Source organism: Podarcis tiliguerta, assembly GCF_965153285.1.
Source record: "Podarcis tiliguerta genome assembly, chromosome: 9".
Taxonomy (NCBI): Eukaryota; Metazoa; Chordata; class Lepidosauria; order Squamata; family Lacertidae; genus Podarcis; species Podarcis tiliguerta.
The window spans coordinates 38,201,450-38,225,175 of record NC_139542.1 but is presented as its reverse complement, the minus strand read 5'-3'; the positions used below and the strand labels follow the sequence as shown (position 1 = coordinate 38,225,175).

At 42.3% G+C, this 23,726-nt stretch overlaps 1 protein-coding gene and 2 long non-coding RNA genes across 3 annotated transcripts in view; 1 reads left to right on the top strand and 2 right to left on the bottom strand.

The window, feature by feature from the left end:
• Positions 1–8,044, bottom strand: part of FHIP1A (FHF complex subunit HOOK interacting protein 1A) — an 85,157-nt gene extending 77,113 nt beyond the window's left edge. Inside the window, exon 1 of the mRNA XM_083457208.1 lies at positions 7,638–8,044. The gene's annotated coding sequence lies outside the window, so the exon portion shown is untranslated. The remainder of the gene's footprint in view (positions 1–7,637) is intronic.
• Positions 1–23,726, bottom strand: part of LOC310685468 — a 190,912-nt gene that overhangs the window by 77,113 nt on the left and 90,073 nt on the right. The gene's annotated exons all lie outside the window — the stretch shown is intronic.
• LOC310685430 lies at positions 8,253–22,405 on the top strand. Its single transcript, XR_014515246.1, has 2 exons — positions 8,253–8,577; positions 22,253–22,405. It is a non-coding gene; the product is annotated as an uncharacterized lncRNA (long non-coding RNA).

Here is a 23,726-nt window from a genome sequence, read left to right as displayed (position 1 = left end):
GAGGAAAGGGGGGGTCTCCTGCCCCGACTGAGGTGGAGGAGTGGCCAAACGACACAAGAGTTCGACATCCAGACCTGGGCAACTACAATTACATAATGACAGGGCTGTACAAAGATCTGTTGGAAGAACATCAAATTCAGCTAATTAAAGAACTGGGGCCAATTAAAAACTTTCTTTCAGAATGTTTGGGTTTGCTCACCTCCCTGATTGAACTAATCAGGAGGAAAGAGGACTGCCACTTTCACAAAGAAGCCAGCAATAAGCCAAATGGAAATAAAACCCAGCCCAACATCAAAGAAAGGAAAACAAGCAGAGCCAAACTAGTCCAAGGAAAAGTATTGGCCACTAGGAAACCTTCCTTAAAGGGAAAGAGTTCAACGCACAAGAAGAAGCCGAAGAATGTGAAATTGGGTCGAAAGGCTATGCTGCCCTCTCGGACTGGGAAAATGAATTTCTCAAAGTTATTCAAGATTCTGGAGAACTCAAGCATAAAGAACCCCAGCATAACAACGCCAAATAAGAGCCAAAGCCCAAACATTTTAAATAAGCATCAGGTGGCTAGCCCTTCAAGGCTAGTAAAACAATCGCTGCCCTCTAGTGGAAAACTAAAGAAAACTCCAGACCTAAAGCAAGAAACTCTCCAGAAGGGAGTACGAAAGAGCCAGAACTTAATTTTAATTAAACATAAACTAGTCCTCCTCCCTCTTTTCAAGCATGGAGGCCTTTCCACGCCTGCACAACAGAGAATTTATATACTTAAGAAAATTGACTTAGTCATCAGAGGCCTTATTCCAGCAGAAAACATTGTCAGCGTGAAATTTCTTCCTTTTGATAAGGCCCAAAACAGAGTTGTGGTGACCTTTAAGGACTGGTCGGTAACTAAACAAATCTTGAAAAAGAGGGACAGGCTCCAGAGGGCTGGCCTGTTGGTGACCCGCCTATTCGAAGAGTCCGGCATTCCATCATCCCTCTTAGGAACACGTAAGCCTACTAGTCTGCACACAGAATTGGAAATGGCTTCTGAAAACTACAAACAAGTTCAACCGGAGGCAGTCAAAATTTCCAAACAGAAGGCTAAGCTCCAAAAAAGTTCACTCCCTTCCAATGAACCCAAAAAAGATATTTTAAACGAAAAGGAGCTGTTCTTTTTAGCTTCCCTTGAGCAGATTCATCAGTCCCAGGATGCGTTAATAGCTAGGTTACAAAACATCAAAAAATCCTTACTTCCCCAAGGCTTTTCTGCTCCTTTGGAATTTAATTTTGCTACTAACACAACAAAGCCCTTATCCAACGAAGACTGGACGCAGTGCCGGTTCCTGTCCCCCGAAGAAGCGGGTTCTCCCACACAACCCTTAATACCTCAAACAACAACACACCAGGTAGATCTTGCCATGCCGATGAGTAGGAACGGCTCAATCTTTGTGGATGTCTTAGGATCCTTAGATGACATTCAGGTGGAGGATTGAAAGACAGACACAGCGAGGGGACACCATGCCAGGGAAACAAAACTCACTAGGTTAGTACCTACCACGAATGATCTTAACAGCTCACTCCACCTCTATAAAAACATCCATTCCATCATACTAAAGAACAAACGGAGGAGTCTACCTTTGTTCCCCTCACCACCATATTTCCACATTTTATCGTGGAATGTGGCGGGCTGGCGGTCTAAGCAGGGCGATGCTGAGAGTGTTAATCAATGTGCAGGTGAGGATAATCCAGTAGGCACTGTGTACTTAGACTACAAGTCCCACCATCCCTGACCATTTCCATGCCGGCTGGGGCTGATGAGACTTGCAGTCCAACAACATCAGAGGGACCAAAAGTTCCCCATCCCTGGGCCTGTATCAAATAAGAATTGCTTCTAGGTAACCAAGTAAGAAAAAGCTAGTCTTTGCAGCTTGAATAATAAAGCGGGAGAGCTGATGGGATGCTCTGCTGTTCAACGTAGTGAACACCAGTGTGGTTCAGTGTTGAACAGTCTGCTGTTCAATGCCAGTGTGGTGTAGTGGTTAAAAGCGGTAGTCTCGCAATCTGGGGAACCGGGTTCGCGTCTCCGCTCCTCCACATGCAGCTGCTGGGTGACCGTGGGCCAGTCACACTTCTTTGAAGTCTCTTAGCCCCACTCACCTCACAGAGTGTTTGTTGTGGGGGAGGAAGGGAAAGGAGAATGTTAGCCGCTTTGAGACTCCTTAAAGGGAGTGAAAGGCGGGATATCAAATCCAAACGCACCTTCCATCAGCAGATGGGTACTAATTGGCTTCAACCTCAAGATTCCAGAAGCACAGATTCAGAGGATGTTATTAGCATCCTGGCTTTGGGCAAATCTATTTTCACATCCCAACCATTTTGAAAGACAACTTTGTAGAGAAAATGCTATCCCTATGCAGCTGTTGCTACACAATTATAATACCACTAAGCAAACTTCAGGTAATACTGCACTGAGTATGAATGGTGGCAAACTTTGACAGTTACTCGCTGCATTTGCCACAATAGAAAGGTAACATAACAAGCTGGAAATTTTCCTTTGAACCATTAATCATTTCTGACTAAAAGAAGACTCCATCAAGGAACAGGAGCTACATTAAAGAGGTTTTCTATAAGCAGTTGGAATAGCACAGTAGTCCTATTCTGGTAGGTATCATGGCATGTGAAGCAAGAACATATTATTTAGGTTGTGATCATGGTTGTCGTTCAGTCGTCTTAGTCATGCTCAACTCTCCGTGAACCCATGAACCACAGCATGCCTTGGAATGTCTTCTCAAAGCTTCATATTTTGACCATGGAGTGTTCATGGAAAAATACTGGAGTGGGTTGCCAGTTCCTTCTCCATTAGGCTGTGATACAAAGCAGCAAATTCCATTTAACTCAGTGGTGCTTACTTTCAATACACTATTCTTAAAGGTAAAGGGACCCCTGACCATTAGGTCCAGTCGTGGCCGAACTGCTAGGTTGGCAGGAGCAGGGACCGAGCAACAGGAGCTCACCCCGTCGCGGGGATTCGAACCACCGACCTTCTGATCGGCAAGTCCTAGGCTCTGTGGTTTAACCCACAGCACCACCCGCATCCCTACACTATTCTTAGGATCAAGGAATTAAGCTTGAAATTTCTGTAGCTTTCTTTACATTCCTAATAACATGTCACGGCAGGCAGTTTGGGAGAACAGTCAAAAGTTCAGTAGTTAAAGCGAAGGGAAAGGAGAACTGCCAAAAACACACACCCAGAATTACATTGTATGAAAACTGCTTTTCCCTAAACTGGACAGTAACTTTGGCCTTTTCAACTTACCCAACTTTACTGTGACCCGTACTGAATCACACCAGACAGGTTAAGATTTAACAAGCGAAGCTGCTCACAATGATAAATCTGGAATGCTGCCCGTCTGCAAGGCCATGTTCAGTTGCTGAGTAATATACATTTATTTCCTTTATATTTCACCTTGTAAATGTTTTGCACAAGATGGTGTGTGTTGCTATTACAAGTAAGTTTGTCCAAGGCCTCTGCACTCAGGGCTTTTCAAATGCAGGTTACACACCCCATAGACAACAGACAACCATTTTCCTCACTGAGCCACAATTCTAGAATGGTGTAACTCTGGGAACTGTAGTTCTGTAACATGAATATGGGTATCTCCTAACAACTCTTACAAACTACACTCCCCTATAGTATATCACTATACCACTCTATAGTGGTATAGTCCCCATTTGTGGACTGCCCCCCCCCCCCGGGAGGCTCGCCTGGCACTTTTACTACATATTTTTAGGCGCCAAGTGAAAATGATCCTCTACAACCAGGTCTCTGGTGGATTAAACAATATATGGCTTTGGAAATGTGTTTGTAGGTTGGTTTTTGTTGTTGTTGTTGTTATGTTCTGCATCTTGTGGGAGTTTTTTGGGGGGTGGATTATGTTGTAAACCGCCCTGCAATCTTCAGATGAAGGGCCATATACAACTTTAATACATAATTATAATAATATAGTGCTTGAAATATATAGTACAGAAAGAGCCTGACAGTGATCATTAAAGTAACGCAAAGGTCCCCAAAAGGAGTGTGGAATGGGTGGAATGTCAAGCTGGCTGCCTCCTGAACCAGTCATATGATTGCTTTGTCAGGTAGCCAGCTGCAGTAATGTACCCAACTGACATTTTTGGCATATCGCTCCTCCAAGGGAATTCAGATCACAACTGGAAGTTCCAAGAGGAAGCCTTAGGGGTTTCTACATAGTAAATATTGAGGATTGGAGTGGCAGTCCTCAGAAAGCACAGGCAAGGCAATGGGTGATGAAAACGGTAAGGACAGTGGCTGGCGCAGAAGAAATAACTCTGAAATATAAATACCTCTGCACAAGAATAGCAAAGTTTTTACTTTTCAAGATAGTCCTGTTATTGGGGCGGGGGGGAGACACTTAAGACTGGAAGCCCCAGCTATATGAAGTATTACAAAGAACCGGGAACACATAATCAAACTGCGCTTGCAAGAAAGACAGAATCTAAGAAGTTATAGTAGCATGAGAAAGCAAGGCAATCAGAACAGCACAGTAGGTATTTGTGCTTTCAACAACTTAGGTTGACCTTGCTTGACACAGCACTAAACCATGACTTAGTGCTACATGAATGAGCTGTAGGAAACCTCAGGCTCATAGTCTCACCCATCCCTCAACAAGCATGCTTTAGACCAGCCTACATGTCAAATACTAGAAAGTCCTGAAACCTTGTCACAAGGTTTTCTGCATCAAGTAATGATCTCAGATTTACTGTGATAACAACACAAGAATGTCCTGGGAAATCATTCAATCTAGATAACGATAATGCATTCAAAGGCTCAGTTATCATTATTTGAAAGCCAGATGGCAGAGTAAAGGCGCAATTTTAAAAGCTGTGGCTATTCAATGCAACTGGTTCATGACCTTTAATATTCCTATTAATAAAATGCATGACTGCTTAGGATCAAGTTTACAAATACTAAGCTCTTGCAAATATATATATTTTTAGACAGAAAGTAGACAACAACATCTAAACACAATCACGTGTCAATTAGTGGAGAACATCATCACTTATGGATGCCATTATAACTAGTTTCCTTAATCAAGCAAGCATGCACCAAGGAACTGGAAACAAGTGATCAGTAACCAACTTCAAGTCAAACAACATTCTACCAGCCAAGTATTGTGATCTGCCAAGTGCTTCACAACTTGCCTTCCTGTACAGTACTATAGTTTCAAATAGACAGCAAAAACAGGAGTTTTGTCAAGACTCTGATAAACCAACCTACATGGCTGACTGCTTAGGTCACAGACTTCACACAGGCCAGCCAGTCTGTGTCAAATCAGACTACAGGTAACTCTTCCACCGCCCAGTTTCACAAAATTAAAGAAAGCAGTTAAGCAATTCTATGTTAATCAATATATTTTTTTAAAAGGAATCCTGTGGTTTTAGAAGCTCATTTGCTGAAACAGCTTTTCTATGTCTTCTTCACCCCCACAGTTATGTGCCTAGAATAATAAAATGACTTCGCTCACATGATTTCCAAAAAACTTATTTAACTAATGTTCCCCTTATCTCTAATCTCCAGTCATACAATATACCCAAAGAAAGAAATTAACAATCTATTTTATCAAAATAAATCAGTGTCATGTACATGTTTACTCATAACCAAGGCCTACTTTGATAGCTATGAATCAAGTTACAGCCTAAACATGTAAGGACCCTTCACTCACTCACAAGCTTTCTTTTCACCCAGCCAAACTTATTTGATGGTAAAGATGCTTAAGCTTGTGCCTTAAGATTCATTAGGCATCAAACTGCTGAAAGTAAAACTTCAAGCTTATTTTAAATGCTGTAATGAAGAACTTCACTAAAATGTATTCATGTGATGACCTTATACGCGCCTAGAGGCCAGAATCAAGATTCGGAAAGCCAGCCAGAAATCAGTTTTTAGGTACCCATTCTGAGGGAAAGGGAGACAGGGCCACACAACCTGTTGAGCTATGAGTGAATTTACATGTTTAACAGAACCCTTTTAAGTGTCTCCTACAGAACCCTAGAAACATCAAAGTTTCATACTCAAACCTTAAGAAAATAATTTGGACTGCAGGGGTCTGATCACTAGTTCACTTGTATACATGCAAACTTCACATCAGCCTTCACAAACCTAGTGTCCTGGGTTGGGAAAGTCTTCCATACATGGACTCACTGTATCTCTCACCACTATTTGCAGCTGTCTAAGCCAGTATATCTGCTAGCAGAGGTTCATGCTGCATGCAACTGATGAAACAAATATGCATGCATTTTTAAACAACTAACCTGTATATTCTTTGACAAACTACAGGTACTATAAATTATTCCTAGATCACATATTACTTTGCTGCAAATCATACTGGCTTCAAGGAAGGAAAACAATTGTGTAAATGGGATCATTCCTTGCTCATAAAATGTTTGGGAAATGTGCATCAGATATCTAGTTCCAGGAAAAGCCAAAACAAAGATAGTTGATATAAAAGTGCAAGAAATGAGGAAAGAAAGAAAAAAATCACTCTAAGCATCATTTCTGAAAAGAGCCTTACTTTGATCAAAACAGCCATCTCTATGGTAAGCGGAAACTCTTTTCCCTCTTAGCCAAAAAGATAAAGGCGATTAAGCTGGAATTATTTCCCAGTGACCTATATAATTTTGTCAGCTTGCCAGTTACTATTAGTGCAGGCCATCTAGGGATGGAATGGCAATAACCACAACCTAACCCTTTTCTGGGGGCAATGGGAAAGGGTCGATCCAATCAATTTTAAAACAGAACAGTCCTGTAATTATTAGCAGCGATGTGAAGTCAACAAAGTTTGCTGTAACGTGTTTGCTACCTTCCTCTAGCTAAGAAAGTCGCTTCCCTGTTCGCCCCTCCCACAGCAGCAGCAGCATCCATTCCCCAGCAGGGAGAGGATTAAGTTTGTTAACTCAAGAGAGAGACCGGTTTCGTCTGGGCAGAGTTTGACAGAGAAGACTTTTGAGTCATCTGCCGCTCGCGTTCTTACAAAACCCGAAGCAAGCAGCACTCAACCCTCCCTCCTGCATTTGCAAATTGCAATGCTTTGTGCGGACGCCTCTTGCAACCAGGCACGCTGACAATTAACTGGGGGAGGGAGGGAGAGAAAACTCCCGGGTTCCAAACGTTTTCCGAGAAGCAACAAGTGTTTCAGAAATACTTTCAGCCACGGGAGGAGGAGGTGAGGGAGAAACCCGACAAAGGCGGGAAGACCTCACAAACCCTCTCCAGGCTTTCTTTTCTTTTCTTCCTCCCTTTTCAAGCTTTGCAATAGGCGCGCCCCTCCTCCTCCTCCTCTGAAACCTGAACTGGCCCATCACCTCTGGGAGGCACAAGAAAACGCCGCACGCAAGCAAGCGCAGCACCCGGCTCCTGCCTAGGCCGCAGTGGTAATTCGAGGTCAAAACGGCGTCATTCCCGGGGGTCGCGACCCACTCCCTATGGGAGCAAAGCATCCAACAGCCCGGCGCGACCCCTCAGTCCGGGAGTGAAGAAACGCGACAGTCCTCTGAAGAGGAAAATTCCTCTCGGGAGAAACACGTGGGTGGGAGAGCCGCTGCCACACCAGATTAACACTAAAGAATTAAAATGAGCGAAGGAATACCTGGGCGGCCTCGAGCGCCTCCTCGGCGGTTGTTTTGCTCGGCGGTGGTGCTTTATCTAGAGTAGTGAGCCTCCCATGTCCGGAGAGCAGAAAGTTTTCTCCTCGGCGAGGCGCGAACCGCCCGCTTCCCCCCGACGCGCACACGCTCCCCCGAGCGGGTTCCCTGGGAGTTGGCTCAGCCGCGCGCAATTCTCTGGGCGCCGCTGCGCTGCTGCCTCTGGGGAGAGAGGCGGGGAGGCGCTGCTAACAACAACAGCAGCTCCAGCAGCAGCAGGTAAATCCCTCCCTTGCGCTGGAGCAGCCGGCTTTGAGCAATAATCCTTCAAGCACTGGAGGGAAGGGCGGGGGAGAAGGAGAGGCTGCTCCGCCGAGTCCCTGCCAGCCCCTCTCCAGAAAACAGAGTTGGAACAACAGCAGTTTGACGGCGGGCGGGCGGCGCAGAAATGGAGAAACTGGGCGGGCGGCGGGGTGCGTAAGGAGGCAGCCAGCGCGGGCTGCAAGCGGGCCTCGGTTTTTGGGGCGTGTGAGTCACGAGGAAGAAAGAGCTGGAACATGTAACGTGAGTGTCTTCACGCACCTCTGGGGCTTAACTTCCTGAGCCTTGATTTCCACCCTGTTTTAAGGACCTGGCCTCTGCGGAGTCCCATCATGAGTTGCCTGCTCGCTCTGCTTAGGGATGGGCGCTGAGCTGACCTGAACTCCGCGCAAACGAAGCGCCTTTCTCCTGACGCCTCGGAGCAAGTAGGAGGTGGAGACCTCTCTGTTGTTGCCCCTTCGCTCGTTTACTATTTCTGGTTCCTTCTAAGTCTGCAAAATGTCAAGGAGGTTCAGGGAGAAGTATCGTCGCTACAATAAAAACTCGCATTACACGGACAGATGCGATCCAATCGGACTGCCAGTGCCAGCTGAAATTCGGTCACTAAGGGGCAACAGAAAAAGAGTAAGAAAAAGGGAAAAGAAAAAGGATTGAGCTTAGTGGTTTGATATAATATGATTCAACAAGTAACTGTGTAGAGCAGACATCTCCAAACTCGGCCCTCCAGATGTTTTGGGACTACAACTCCCATCATCCCTAGCTAACAGGACCAGTGGTCAGGGATGATGGGAATTGTTGTCCAAAAGCAAGTGGAGGGCCGAGTTTGGGGATGGCTGGTGTAGAGCATAGGATACAATTCAGGCAAAATTAGGAGCTTTCAAGTACTACGTAAATCCCCTGGCAAGATTATGTCTACAGAGTTCTCGGCTGTCCATGATCCAGAAGTCCTTACAACAACCCTGTGAGGTAGGTGGGACAAGGGCCTTTCCTTGCTCACCAGCAATAATGAAAAAAGTAAAGCAGGATTCCTGTGGCTAATGAAGGTAGCAGAAGTAGCAGGGACAGCTAAGACGGCAAGCGTAGATTTTCCCTTTTTGTCTCAAGCAGTAATGAAAGGTTAAGAGCATAAGGAAAGCCCTGGTGGATCAGACCAAAGGTCCATCTCCTCCAGGATCCTGTTCTTAGAGTGGCTAACCAGATTCCTGTGGGAAGGCTGTAGGCAGCACAAGTAGCTGTTACTAGACTTGTTCCTCCATTAATTTGTCTTATCCTCCTTAAACACCATCCAAGTAGGTGATATGACCATCATTTTACATTTTGTGGGAGCAATTTCAATAGTTTAGCTTGGTATTGTGTGAAGACGTTTATTTGGTCTGTCCTGAATCTTCCCACAGCTACCTTTGTTGGATGGACCCAATTTCTAGTATTAGGAGCGCCATGGGTGGGGGGGGTAGAACAAGCCCCCCGAAATTTTTAAGTAGGGCTGGGCTTCCTCAATATTCTGCAGCCTGCAGCGGGCCCTATTGGGCCTTCCCATGGCTGCAGTCTACCTGTGGCCGCAACAGGTTTCACAGGGCCTACCTGCAACCATCCCCACCAGGGCTTCCTGCAGCTGCAGTGGCCCCCGCCATGCCTACTCGCAGCTGCGGCAGACTCTGCCGGGCCTTGCCATAGCGGACACCGCCTGGCCTCCTACCACTCTATGTGTCTAGTTTTGTGTGAGAGAAAAGCCTCTTAAGATCCTACCCAGTATCTTCATGCCATGCATGAACTTATAAACATCTATCATGCCCCTCCTTATTTGTTTTTTTTCTAAATTATCAAGGCCCTAATGCAGTGGTATCTTGGTTTTTGAACGTCTCCGTTGATGAACATTTCAGTTTTCGAACAATGTAAACCCGGAGGTAAATGGTTTGGTTTTCAAACACGCCTCAGACGTCGAACATGCCACGCGGCTTCCATATTGAGTTTTCCGTTTTTGAACAGTCTTCTGGAACAGATTACGTTCGAAAACCAAGGTACCACTATATAGTGAAAATGTGCAGGTCACCCAAAAATGTTCAGGTCACCCAATATTGAATAGCAATTGTAACCTTGCTGTAACCTGCCCTGGGACATTATGGTGAAGGACAGGCAAGAAATCTAATACATAATAATGATGATGTTCGTAATCATAGACATTTCAGGGTGTCTCAGCTGCTGGAAGTATTTGAGCATGGATTTGCATAGAAGGTTTAATGAAGTAAAATGTAAAAATAAGCTTATTTTTTAGAAAATCAGGGTCACTTGGCATTCAAATGCACAAGAAAAGAAGAAGCAGAAAAGAAGAAGTGCATAGGATTATAACTTCTAAATTTGGTTAAAAACAAATTTTCTTTGTCCCAGGATGAGGTAAAAGAGACAAACATAGTTGCCTAACATTATTTATTTATTTATACATACATACATACATACATACATACATACATACATACCCCGCCATCTGGCTTGGTTCCCCAGCCACTCTGGGCAGCTTCTAGCAAAATAATAAAATACAATAAGTCATCAAATATTAAAAGCTTCCCTAAACAGGGCTGCCTTCAGGTGTCTTCTTAAAGTAAGATAGTTGTTTATTTCTTTGACATCTGGTGGGAGGGCATTCCACAGGGCGCACGCCATTACCGAGAAGGCCCTCTGCCTGGTTCCCTGTAACTTCGCTTCTCACAGTGAGGGAACCTCTAGAAGGCCCTCGGCACTGGACCTCAGTGTCCAGGCAGAACGATGGGGGTGGAGACGCTCCTTCAGGTATACTGGGCCAAGGCCATTTAGGGCTTTAAAGGTCAGCACCAACACTTTGAATTGTGCTTGGAAACGTACTGGGAGCCAATGTAGGTCTTTCAAGAATGGTGTTATGTGGTCTCGGCGGCCACTCCCAGTCACCAGTCTAGCTGCCACATTCTGGATTCGTTGTGGATTCGATGTCACCTTCAAAGGTAGCCCCATGTAGAGCACATTGCAGTAGTCCAATGATTAATGGTTGCTGTTGCTCTTTGATAAATGGAGCAAGGAAAATAGTTACCCTATATTAGCAAGCTCCATCTTCAATGGCAGACTTTGGGCCACCCCCTGCACTCTGTTTTACAGCATTGTTTTGGTGCCCCTGCAGCATGATGCCCCATGTGCAACTACACCAGTTGTGCTAACCTAAAACCTTCTCTGTCATCTTCATCTGAATTTTTGAGACTGGAGAATCTTTTATAGTTAGAAAACTTCCTGGTAACATGGACCAATCAGTGTCTCAGGCAGATGCTTTTGAAGCCAATTAGAGGGAATTATGCTAACACGATTTCTATTGCCCATGCTTTAAAAAGAACGTGTTGTAATGTCCGCCATGGGTGTGGCCAAGTGGGTGCAGGGGGAGCAGCTACCCCCCCATCAAGTAAAACAATAGAAATACTTAACTGACCAATCACATAAGTTCTGCCGCCCCAACAAAAGTCCTGGCTATGCCCATGATATCAGCCAGAACTAGGAACGATATAATGACTAGTCTTGACTGCAATTAGAAAATTCCTGTGCTTGTAGACACTGAAGGTTAAAGGGAAACAATTAACTAGGCAGGGTGGGGAACTGAATCCAGAAGAAACGTGACACAGGAAAAGGTGTCATAAAAGATATCTTATGTACTGTTTTGGATTAAACTACTTAACAAATCGTTCTTTTACAGTTATGTCAATGGCTCTTTTTTCTTTTCTCAGGGTTTCAGTTATTGGACTTATTTCCCTTTACTCTTTGTACACTTCCTCTTGGCAATCTGGTTTCTTTTTTTGACTCAGTATCCTACTGACTGGGGATGTGGGATGCGGGTGGCGTTGTGGGTTAAACCACAGAGCCTAGGGCTTGCCGAACAGAAGGTCAGCGGTTTGAATCCCTGTGACAGGGTGAGCTCCCGTTGCTCGGTCCCTGCTCCTGCCAACCTAGCAGTTCGAAAGCACGAAGTACAAGTAGATAAATAAGTACCACTCTGGTGGGAAGGTAAACGGCGTTTCCGTGTGCTGCTCTGTTTGCCAGAAGTGGCTTAGTCATGTTGGCCACATAACCCAGAAGCTGTACACCAGCTCCCTCAGGCACTAAAGCAAGATGAGCGCCGCAACCCCAGAGATGTCCGCTACTGGACCTAATGGTCAGGGGCCCCTTTACCTTTATCCTACTAACAATATCTAGCTATTCACCCTTTCCGCCTCCGTTTCCTCTTCTCCTGCTGTTTTTACCAATATGTCTAATCTATTTCTGCCTGGATGTTGAATCATTATCTCAAACTTAATATCTAATGTGTTTTCCACGGAGAGCAACAGGAGTTGCATTCCAAGGAACTAAAAACATTTCTACTTGTGCAGTCGGGCTACAGGTGGCACAAAACTGGGGTGGGTGGGTGTGGAATCAGCAAACTTGCAACTTGCCTTATGGAGGCAAAAGATATGGACAGTGGAATTAATGGAGAAACTTACAAAATATATGAGAGCTCTAAATGGAACTCAAGACTCCAACTATTGCACTTCTTTTATTACTTTCCTGCCTGGCAATCCATCAAATTGGCATCCTCCATCTATACATGTAATATTATACTTTCTTCTCCCTCAGTGGGTGAGAGGGATGAGAACTCTATTATTATTTTTGATACAAATGTCTATTGATATACAGTGGTACCTCGGGTTAAGTACTTAATTCGTTCTGGAGGTCTTTTCTTAACCTGAACCTGTTGTAACCTGAAGCACCACTTTAGCTAATGGGGCCTCCTGCTGCTGCCGCGCTGCCAGAGCACGACTTCTGTTCTCATCCTGAAGCAAAGTTCTTAACCCGAGGTACTATTTCTGGGTTAGTGGAGTCTGTAACCTGAAGCATCTGTAACCTGAAGCATCTGTAACCTGAAGCATCTGTAACCCGAGGTACCACTGTATTAGCACAGGTTTGATGCTTACTTTTGTAAAAACTGAACAGAAACATTTTAAAAACCTTAACATGTGCAAGCCTAATGTTGCAATCCTATACACCATTTCCTGGGAGGAAGCCCTAGTGAACTTATTGGGACTTTCTTTTGAGTAAACATGTATAGAAGTGCACTGTGCATGTATTGTGTTTCTCCCTAAATCAGGATGACTCATTTGCGGTCTTCCATATGTTGTTGGACTCCAACTCTTTCCCTCAGCACAGTCCAGAGTCGGAGATGTACAGTAGTTCAACAACATCTGGAGGACCATAGTTAGCCATTCCTCCTAAATTCTTTGCTGCTTGCTTCTTTTTCTCATTCAGTTGGGAATATTGCCCTCTAATCTTCTCAACAAGTGTTTAGGTGTTATCTTTTATCCTTCTCTTTGGCTCATATTTCTGCTTTGGACAAAGTTTTATCCCCATTCTTTCTCTAGAACATTCTGAAAATTGATCTGTCGCTCAGCGTAAAACATTATATCAGTTTTCAACTCTTCTGTTCATTTAGTGTTTGTTTCTTCACTTTTATGTATCTCTATTTTTCCCTTTGCTGGATTTCCGTGCTGTTTTTGCAGTAAGCTTTGAACTTCTCTTCATAATATTGCTCCCTTCTTATTTATATCCCTCTATTCTTCCCAGGACCTACATTCATCTAACACTAATCTTTTTGGTAAACTGACACACCCTTACTCTGTTCCTTGTCTTTGTTCTTTCTTTAGTTATCTTATGTATGGAATATCCAGGTGACATATCATATCCTCTCTTGTATTTTCCATCTTAATGCGTTGTTTCGATTCTCTGTTTCTTATTCTGAAGTTAATTATTGTATTTTTGTTCCTACACTCCTTCTTTCACTTTCTCCCAACTTATTCAAAGGTTCTCCTTTCTCTCTAACTTCCCTCATGATGTTTAGATTCTAAGCTTGCAGGCAGGGTCTTGTGGGTTTATATTATTATTATTTCTGTGTAGTATCTAGCGCATATTAGGCATTCTGTAAATTATAATAAATAATAATGTTCTTTCTCTACAACTATTAAGACAATAGTAAGATATACATATTTTCCTTTATTTTTAATATTTTCATCCAGAAAACCTATCGCTTTGAATATACATTTTCATTATTATTATTATTATTATTATTATTATTATTATGCAGGAGGCACTACAATTTACTTCTTTTGAGGGATTCCGAGGTCATAAACAGTCTCTTATGAATGCACAAATAGCTGTCAAGATGTCAGCTCAAATATCCTGGATCAACTCATTTAAGAAAGATTTCCCACGACATGGCAAACTATGATCCACCTAAACATTTCACTTTTTATGTCTGTTCTGTTGTCCTTGGCCAGATCCCCCCCCCCCCCCCGGTTTGGATTACAGCCCTATTTTAAGATGGGTGTACACTACCCTAAAAAAATATTCACAATTGTATGACTCAGACCTGAGATAATCTGTGACAATAAAGAGTTATTCATGCAATTTTTTGTTGTTTTGAGTAACAGCCTCTTCCTATATATGTCTTATTTAGAAGTAATCCCTGTTAAGTTTGCTAGGACTCAGTCCTAGGTAAGTGTGTTTAGTAGTTTGTAGCCTAAGAATTACTCATTTATTCCAGTTAACTCTGGTTCTATCAAAAGTGCTTCTTGTTTCTCAAATATACTGCAGTTGTGCACTGTTTCTTTAAAGCTCATGCCCCTCACTGCTAGCGACATACAGTGGTACCTCAGGTTACATACGCTTCAGGTTACACACTCCGCTAACTCAGAAATGGTCTTCAGATTAAGAACTTTGCTTCAGGATAAGAACAGAAATTGGGTTCCGGCGGTGCTGCAGCAGCAGGAGGCCCCATTAGCTAAAGTGGTGCTTCAGGTTAAGAACAGTTTCAGGTTAAGAACAGACCTCCGGAACGAATTAAATACTTAACCTGAGGTACCACTGTACAACATAGATATTGGTATCTTTTGTTGTGTGAAAAAGTGCTAGAGGGGGTAATTTTTGGCTGCGAGAAAAAGGACTAAGAACCAACAAGACGTGCTGCTTCTGTGTTTCAGCTTGCAACTTTTCAAGTATGGGTCTCATTTTGGAAGAAAATAGAACTGAGGGATTTTGTTACACATATCTGTGTATAATGTATTGTTTGCCCCTGAAGTGATCATCAATTGAACTGAAATAGGAGGAACTTTGGTTAAGTTACAGGCTCTTGATCCACAATTGAGAATAAAACTAAATAGCAATTTTAAAAGAAAGAAAGAAAAAGAAGCTGGCCTCTGAGGAATCAGTTACACAATGTACCTGGTTCTGTGCCAGTCACCAGATTCCATGTGCTTTGTGTATATTTTCTTTCTTAAATTAAAATGGCTGTGGGTTGTTTTCAAAATCTTGATTCCAACAATACACAATCAAATTGCTGATTCCAGCAGTGGGCACAACTAGCATCTTATATGACGATGACTGACCATGATAATATTAACTCTCACTGCTTTTGGGGGTGTTGAATGAAAAGAGTAAAGAACATGGCATGAGAATAAAAAGTAAAGTGTTATATATTTTGCCAATTTATAACTAACAAGGGCACACTAGGGAGTGGAGATCCCATATTTTTGTACTTGTTTTCTCTAAGCAAAGTATTTAAATCTGTCGATAATTATTTATTCTATGCCTTCACTGCTCTCAACCAAGCTGGCATTATTTGATGTTCTCTGGCTATGTGCTTAATAATGTGCCATGTAATTGGCTTTCAGCCTGATGGTTGTTTTAAGGGCACAGTAGAGCCTGTGAGCTCCCGTTGTTCAATCCTAGCTCCTGCCAACCTAGCAGTTCAAAAGCACGTCAAAAGGGCAAGTAGATAAATAGGTACTGCTTTCTGCGGGAAGGTAAACCGTTTCATAGAATCATAGAGTTGGAGAGACCACAAGGGACATCGAGTCCAACCCCCTGCCAAGCAGGAAACACCATCAGAGCACTCCTGACATATGGTTGTCAAGCCTCTGCTTAAAGACCTCCAAAGAAGGAGACTCCACCACACTCCTTGGCAGCAAATTCCACTGTCTAACAGCTCTTACTGTCAGGAAGTTCTTCCTAATGTTTAGGTGGAATCTTCTTTCTTGTAGTTTGGCTCCACTGCTCCATGTCCGCTTCTCTGGAGCCGCAGAAAACAACCTTTCTCCCTCCTCTATGTGACATCCTTTTATATATTTGAACATGGCTATCATATCACCCCTTAACCTCCTCTTCTCCAGGCTAAACATGCCCAGCTCTGTGTGCTGCTCTGGCCACATGACTCAGAAGCTATCTGCGGACAAACACCAGCTCCCTCGGCCTACAGAGTGAGATTAGCACGCAACCCCAGAGTCGTCTGCGACTAGACCTAACGGTCAGGGGTACCTTTACCTTTAGAGCCTGCTCACACACACACCAAAACTTTTTTTAGTCTTAAAAACTCCCATTGACTGCATTCAACTTCACATACATATGGTTCTTATGTACATCGATTGGGTGCTCAGCCTTATTCTGAATGGTGTCACACTGACCCTGAATGAGCAGGTAAGTGGTTTGAATGTGCTCGTAGGTCCATCTTTATCACTGGAGGCACAAGTGCTATTCATGGTATTGAGTGCCTGCTTTGAACTCTAGCTGGTTCATCAGCTATGGTAGTTCTGGACCAAGATAGCCTGATCACAATCCTGCATGCTCTGGTAATGTCCCACCTTGACTATTGTGGTAAGCTCTACACAGGGCTACTTGTTGAAGATGAACGAGAAACTAGTGCAGAATGCTGCCACTCAAGAATTAGCTGGGTTTTGGGTGCTATGAGACCCCTCACTACTTGTGTTGAATTTGCACCGATTGCCTATATCTTATTGGAACATATAAACCCATAAGTGCTTCTTCCTAAAGTAGAGGGGACAGTGTTGCTCAGTGTGTGGGAATGTCAAATACAACCTTCTCATTCATTATGAGACCCCAGCTTCCTCCTGGAAGCATGGTTGAGCACATCAGTGATGCTCTGTCATCACCAAATGAACACATCATCATCTTCCTCTCAAGCAGTGCTTTTTTTTCTGGGGGTACTGAAAGGTACACCAGCGCCTTTTTTCTTGAAGAAAAGTACTGGTTAAAAGTGTGGCACTTACTGGCTTCTGGTTCCAGTCTGCCTTCATGGAAGCAGCCCCCACGACAGTGGGAGAGCGTAGGAGATGCAAAAACAAGGATGATAGAGGGTAAATCATTCTTGCAAATTCCCCCCAGGGCTGCTTCACTTGCAGGCCATCTCATTACCTCGCTCCAGCATGGAATTCAGGGGCCAGGGAGGTGCTGAGTGCAAAAGCACTTTGCCTGGCGAAAGCCCTCCTGCGCCGCCATTAAGAAGCAGAGGTTTTCCTGTTGATTAGAGCTTAATTGGACTAAAGTACAGGTGCGTGCTAGAAGAGATGAGATCACAAACTGGAACAAACCAACGGCAAGGACTTAAGGTTTGTATTTGAGATAAGACTTCATATGGTGCAAAAGATGGGGGGGGGGAGCCTACGGTATGTTTATTTAAAGTTTTCCTCTGTACATTTATGATTTGGCAACCCTCCCCTGAAAGTTAGTTCAAATTATACTTGTACAAGTGAGGATGGAAGAAATTGGATTAACAATATGGATTATAACATCAAATGGAACTGTGTGTGTAAAAAGGGGGAGAGCTCTTTTGCAAAAGGTTTTATAAATCATTTAATGTCTCAACACGAATAGAAGTTATTAACATTGCAGCTGCTGTATAGGGAATTACTGTTATGACGAATGTAGTTGAAACTAATAAGATTTTGGAACGCAGAAATAAAGAAAATCAGAAAGCCAGCAAATTTAGCACGTGGGGGAGGCACTTTAAGTAAATGATATAATTTGGTATTTGAATGATTGGTAGTAATAATTGTATTATAGATTGACATTGTTATAATGAGGCTATTATTGGAATGTAATCAAAAACTAATAAATCATTATCTACAAAAAATAAATAAATTAAAAATGTGACACTTACTGTAACGATTTCATGGTCAGTACCACCAGCACCGTTTTTCTCAAAGAAAACCACTGATTGTAGTACAGATATTATTTTATTGTTTGGGAAACCACTTTGGGACAACTATCGCAGTATAACATCATAAATAAGTACATAAAATAAATACAACCTTATTTGACTAGCCAGATAAAGAGAGGTTTCCAACAGGTATAGCTTGCATGGAAAAGCCGCACCTGTTGAAATGCCTTTTCTACACAACTATTAAAGGTACAAGAGCCCTGTCCTCTTTTCACTTTGCCATACCTACTTCATTCATGCCACCTTCGGATTATTCTAAGTTTCCACACTTAGAATTTGTGCATACTTGTTCAATAAACTAGAGCGCTGGCAAATCTCACTGTTAAAATTCTGTAATATGAACAGCCACCCAAAAATGGCTACTTGTGGCTTACAGACTAGATAGCAGACAGCTTGTGTTTATCTAAATTTTGTTTTTGTTTTTCTCAGTTCTTTTGACTTTTCCAAGAAAATGTGTAAAACTATTTTCTCTCTCTTTCTCTCCAGTAAATCTTTTGACACCCAATTCCCATGTCTATGGCTACAGGAAGTATCCTAAAATAACGTCCACATGGGGTGGGAAATGAAAATGCAGTATTTTTACTACCGTAGTCTTCTAAATTTAGCATACTTCTGTAATATTTAGGCAGATTTCTAGATAATTAGTGCAATTTGTATTTGGCATTTTATATATAATGTAACATATTTGTAGTGTGAAGCAATATAAGATGTGGTGGACACATTGCTGAGATAGTGTGCATGATTAAGTGTCATCAAGAGGCTTGCAGCCCTGTTCTATGCACACTTACTTTGGATTTTTTGCTAGGAAGCGATCCTCACTGATGCAGCATGCTCTGTTTTGCAGGATCTCGCAGCATGGTCACAGTACATAATCATACTGACTTGAAAGTAAGCACCATTGAAATTAATGAGATTTATTAATTCTCTCTCTCACACACACACCCTCTGCTGTAAAATACTGATATAAGGTGAGCTGGTTTGTGCTATATTAATGTATTTGGAGAATTTATGCAGCAAAAAACAAACAAACAAAACCACACAAACAGAAAAACTATCCAATTCACTTTGAAATTCAAACATGCACCTAAAAATATACTCAAATCAGGTACAAAGACAGAGATATAAAAGTGCACCAGAGAAAATAAGACCAGTTTTAAAACAGAGGCATAAAATACCTGGGCAAATGAAAAGGTCTTCATCTGGCACTGAAAAGAAATCTGGTACCCGAGTTACCTTGGGGAAGGGAATTCTGAGGCCTAGGCACCACTCCTGAGACTTGCCTGTCGCCTATTATTACCCACCTTACCTGATTGGATTGGGCTTGGAGAGAACAATTTCAATACCTTGGCAGGTTAATCATTCTGAATACATCCCTCGTTAAAACTTTGGATTAATTAACACACTGAGGAGGTTTCATTAATTCTAAAAACAGCCTATTTATGTAATCCACTTCTCCATTTTAGAAATATGGCATTTCATTAGGATATGAGAGGAAGAAACAAATTATAATAAATTAAAGTGACTAAGTACAGAGGAAAGTATATTGGGAATGTAGAGGTTTTAATTAACAGAGGCACTAGGACTGGGCATTACTTATAAAGTCTTAAAATTTAACACTTGTTTCTAAAATGAGCCAGGTTTGTTGTCCTTTAGGCTCTCCCCACCACCACCACAAATAATCAGCTTGAGTTCAAGTTGATGGACCTGAATATTTTACTCACTAGCTCTGGCAGATGTGAACTATTAAAATAAAAGCAAGCATCTCTTGCAGTTACAAAAGGCTTATTGCTGAGAATTTATCCCTTACAGATCAGCTTTGTATACATGATTGTAGTCATGAACTACAGAACATTAACTGCCACAGAGCTCTGTTATGCGCTGCTATTCATAGCTCAATTCTCTACATATTTACACAGGAGTAAGCCCAATTGAATGTAGTAGGGCTTAGCTCATTTCCCGCCTAATCAAGATAATGAGTTTTTAGCTAACTATAGGTGTTAATTAGCTGACAAATGCCAGGATGCTTGCTTATCATCACTTCTTTGTTGATGGTAATTATTTTACATACATTTTAGCTTTAATATAATTATTACAATCTGTATTTTTTTATTTTAAAAATCCCTTTGATCTAACTGTTCAGGCTATAATCCACAAGCCCATATATGTATATATTTGATCTCTGGATAACATTTAATGAATCTGCTGAAGTGAACTGAAATCCATGATAGCTGGTGCTTTAACAAATTAGCTCATATTCAGTATATCACAAGACTCATCACTGAACTTGGGAAGTACTGCTGGTTCAAGAGCTACAAACAAGTGGTGTAAAGTATAATGAAAATTGCTTTTCCTTGATTGCTTTTTGGGGGGGGATATTGCTTACAAAGATTATGAAGTTCAATATTCTCAACTATAGAAGCTTCATTTGGGTTAAATATGTACTTTATTTGCAACTAACATATGAGAACTAACGGGACGCGAGTGGCGCTGTGGGTTAAACCACAGAGCCTAGGACTTGCTGATCAGAAGGTTGGCAGTTCGAATCCCCATGACGGGATGAGCTCCTGTACACAGTCCCTGCTCCTGCCAACTTAGCAATTCGAAAGCATGTCAAAGTGCAAGTAGATAAATGGGTACCACTTCAGCGGAAAAGTAAACGGTGTTTCCGTGCACTGCTCTGGTTCGCCAGAAGCAGCTTGGTCATGCTGGCCACATGACCCGGAAGCTGTACACCGGCTCCCTCGGCCAATAAAGCGAGATGAGCACCGCAACCCCAGAATCGGTCACCACTGGACCTAATGGCCAGGGGTCCCTTTACCTTTACCTTATATAAGAACTAGTGCAAAATGCATCTGTCAGAGTACTGAGCAGCACAGGAAATTGGACCAATAGAACACCAATTGTTCAGAATCTGCCCTGGCTACCTGTACACAACTGCCCCTTGTTTAAGGTATTGATGCTACCTTATAAAGGTGTTGGGCCACACCTTGAGATCTGCAAGTGAGGCCCTTATCATCTGTATGGATTTGTGTTTTTTACTGATTTGGGAATTGTAAACTACGCTGTACTTTAACCAATGAAACTTTTGTGGGAACTTTTGCCATCCTCAAAGACAAGCAGAAAAAAATGTAGACAAATACTGTAACAGTGATCCTCTGATGTTTTCACCAACAAATCACTTGTTTGCACTAACTACAGCTCAGAACTGACATATGACTTTTTCTGTATCGATATTTATTTGAAGTATTCATTATTAAAGGTATGTCAATAGAACAGAGTGGCAGCAAAGAACCATGTACGCTGCTTTGAGTTCCTTTGAGGAACCCCAGAATGTAAATGTAGTTAATATTAACAATAAAAACTCTTTTAGGGTTTCTGGATGAAACAGTTAAATATGATCATGATGGTGCTAAGGGCTAGTTGGTAATGGCATGTTCTACCACCAAGAAAAGTTGAAAGAAAAGTTTATTTTACCATTTTGCTAAACAACTCTAGGACGAAGCGAGAAAAGTAAAGGCCAATGTTAAAGTAAAGGAACAATTAGAGCAACGCATAATCCACTAGCTAGTGTAATTTCACATAAGGTCAAAGAGATGAAAACTCAAGGTCAACAGAAATGTGGTTTAACGTTGAGCGCATTAGCTGACTTGCATTCTGGATCGTTGTAATTAATGTCATTAATGTAAACATGCTGTAGAGATCATTACCATTGATATTTAAACAAAACAGGATCGGTCTCCTTTCCCACCACCGGACATTCCATTTTACAAGTTGTTTTAATTTTGGTGCAGTCACATGATAACGTTTTGTACAGGACAAAATCAATTGGATACATGCCGTTTGTTTACGGCAAGTAACTGCATCATCTGATTTCAATTATGCAATCGCACAGTAGCAAACAACGGCAGCCAAACTGAGTTTGCAAGGCAACTTTTCTGTTTTTTACTATCGTAACACCATAAGACCAATTTTTATTTAGATTTGGCATGCAATATATGTGCTTGTATAATATAATTTTTTACTTTGCATTAGAGTTACTCTGTTAACAACAGTAGTACAAGCATATTAATAATACATTGATGCAAATGGCGTGGTGCAAATCAGATATCAAGTGAGTTGAAAATTTCTGTTTAGTATTTCTAATTAATGAAGTAATTACTTCATTAAGATGCTTCTGCACCACGGAAATCCAGCTGTTTTCCTTGAAACAGGTCTCAGGACAAGTGACCATTTACTGTCATTTTATCTCAGCCAGGAGCTACCAGGAGGAGTGGGGGTGTGGCACACCAAGGAAGAAAAGAAGAGCCAAGGAACAGAGGCTATTAAGTTCCCCACCCCTCTAAGTACTTGTTGATACCAAAATGGTTACTAAAGCTGTTCAAATAAAACCACACTCTGCTTAAACCACTTTTCTGCATTTTTATGGATCCCTGAAGGATCTTACGTCCAGTATTAAATATTTTTGCCAACAGATAGATGACATCATAAACTCTATTCTCATGGTACTTAGTATTTCTTCTACAGCAAGAGCTAATAGAGTATTATGGTTCAATCAAGATGTAAGGCTGCTAAGGAAAGGTCAACCCTGCAAGGAGAATTTTCAAAAGATTCATCATTAATTAAATCTGTTGTAGTTGGGAAAAAGGGGGGGGGCTATAAATCTGTCTTGAAAGCCAAAAAGTTCACTGACCAGAGACATATTTGGTTCTGCTTAGAAATTGCAATTCAGACTAAGAAGTTTGCCAACTTTTGTAAATTAGTTAGTAGAGATTGTAAAGAAAGGACTAACGGTACTAAGTAATGGGTGACCCTATGTTGTACAAGCGGACTGCTCTTCTCCTCCCGCTCAAATCTGCTCCAGAGAATCCCTTAACCATTTGAAACAGATTTGAAGGGATACAAGAAGCATCCACTTGTGAAAGTAGGAACCTACTATGCTCAAGGACTAACACAACTGGATATAGCCCAATGGGATTGTGTTTGGAAACAACATTTCTTCACCATCTTTGTGTTCTCCAAGTTAGGTCTCTCAGGGGTTTAATAGCAATCTTATGTCTATGACCTCTGGCCTGCTGTCATAGTCCCAGTGTAGGGACACAGGTGGTGCTGTGGTCTAAACCACTGAGCCTCTTGGGCTTGCTGATTGAAAGGTCAGCAGTTCGAATCTCTGTGAGAGGGTGAGCTCCTGTTGCTCTGTCCGAGGTCCTGCCAACCTAGCAGTTTGAAAGCATGCCAGTGCAAGTAGATAAACAGGTATCGCGGCGGCGGGAAGCTAAATGGCGTTTCCGTGCACTCTGGCACTCGTCACCTCTGTGTGCAAGTAGCGGTTTAGTCATGCTGGCCACATGACCCGGAAAACTGGACAAATGCTGGCTCCCTCGGCCTGAAAGCAAGATGAGCACCGCAACCCCATAGTCACCTTTAACTGGACTTAACCGCCCAGGGGTCCTTTGCCTTTACCTTTTTACCATAGCCCCAGAACCTGTGGCATTGATCACCCAATTTTCTAATAGCAAGTCTTTGGAAAATGATGGCAGACGTGAGCTATTTAAGAACACCTTAAAGGATGGGCTATGATTATGAGGAACGATTTTGATTTTATCACCCAATTTTGTTGTCTGCCGCATAATAGTTATCATCTACAAGTAGGAGCACAGCATCAACTCAAATTATAGACATTTATACTTAACATGAAGGCCAACTATGAAAACTATCTAGTTTTGCA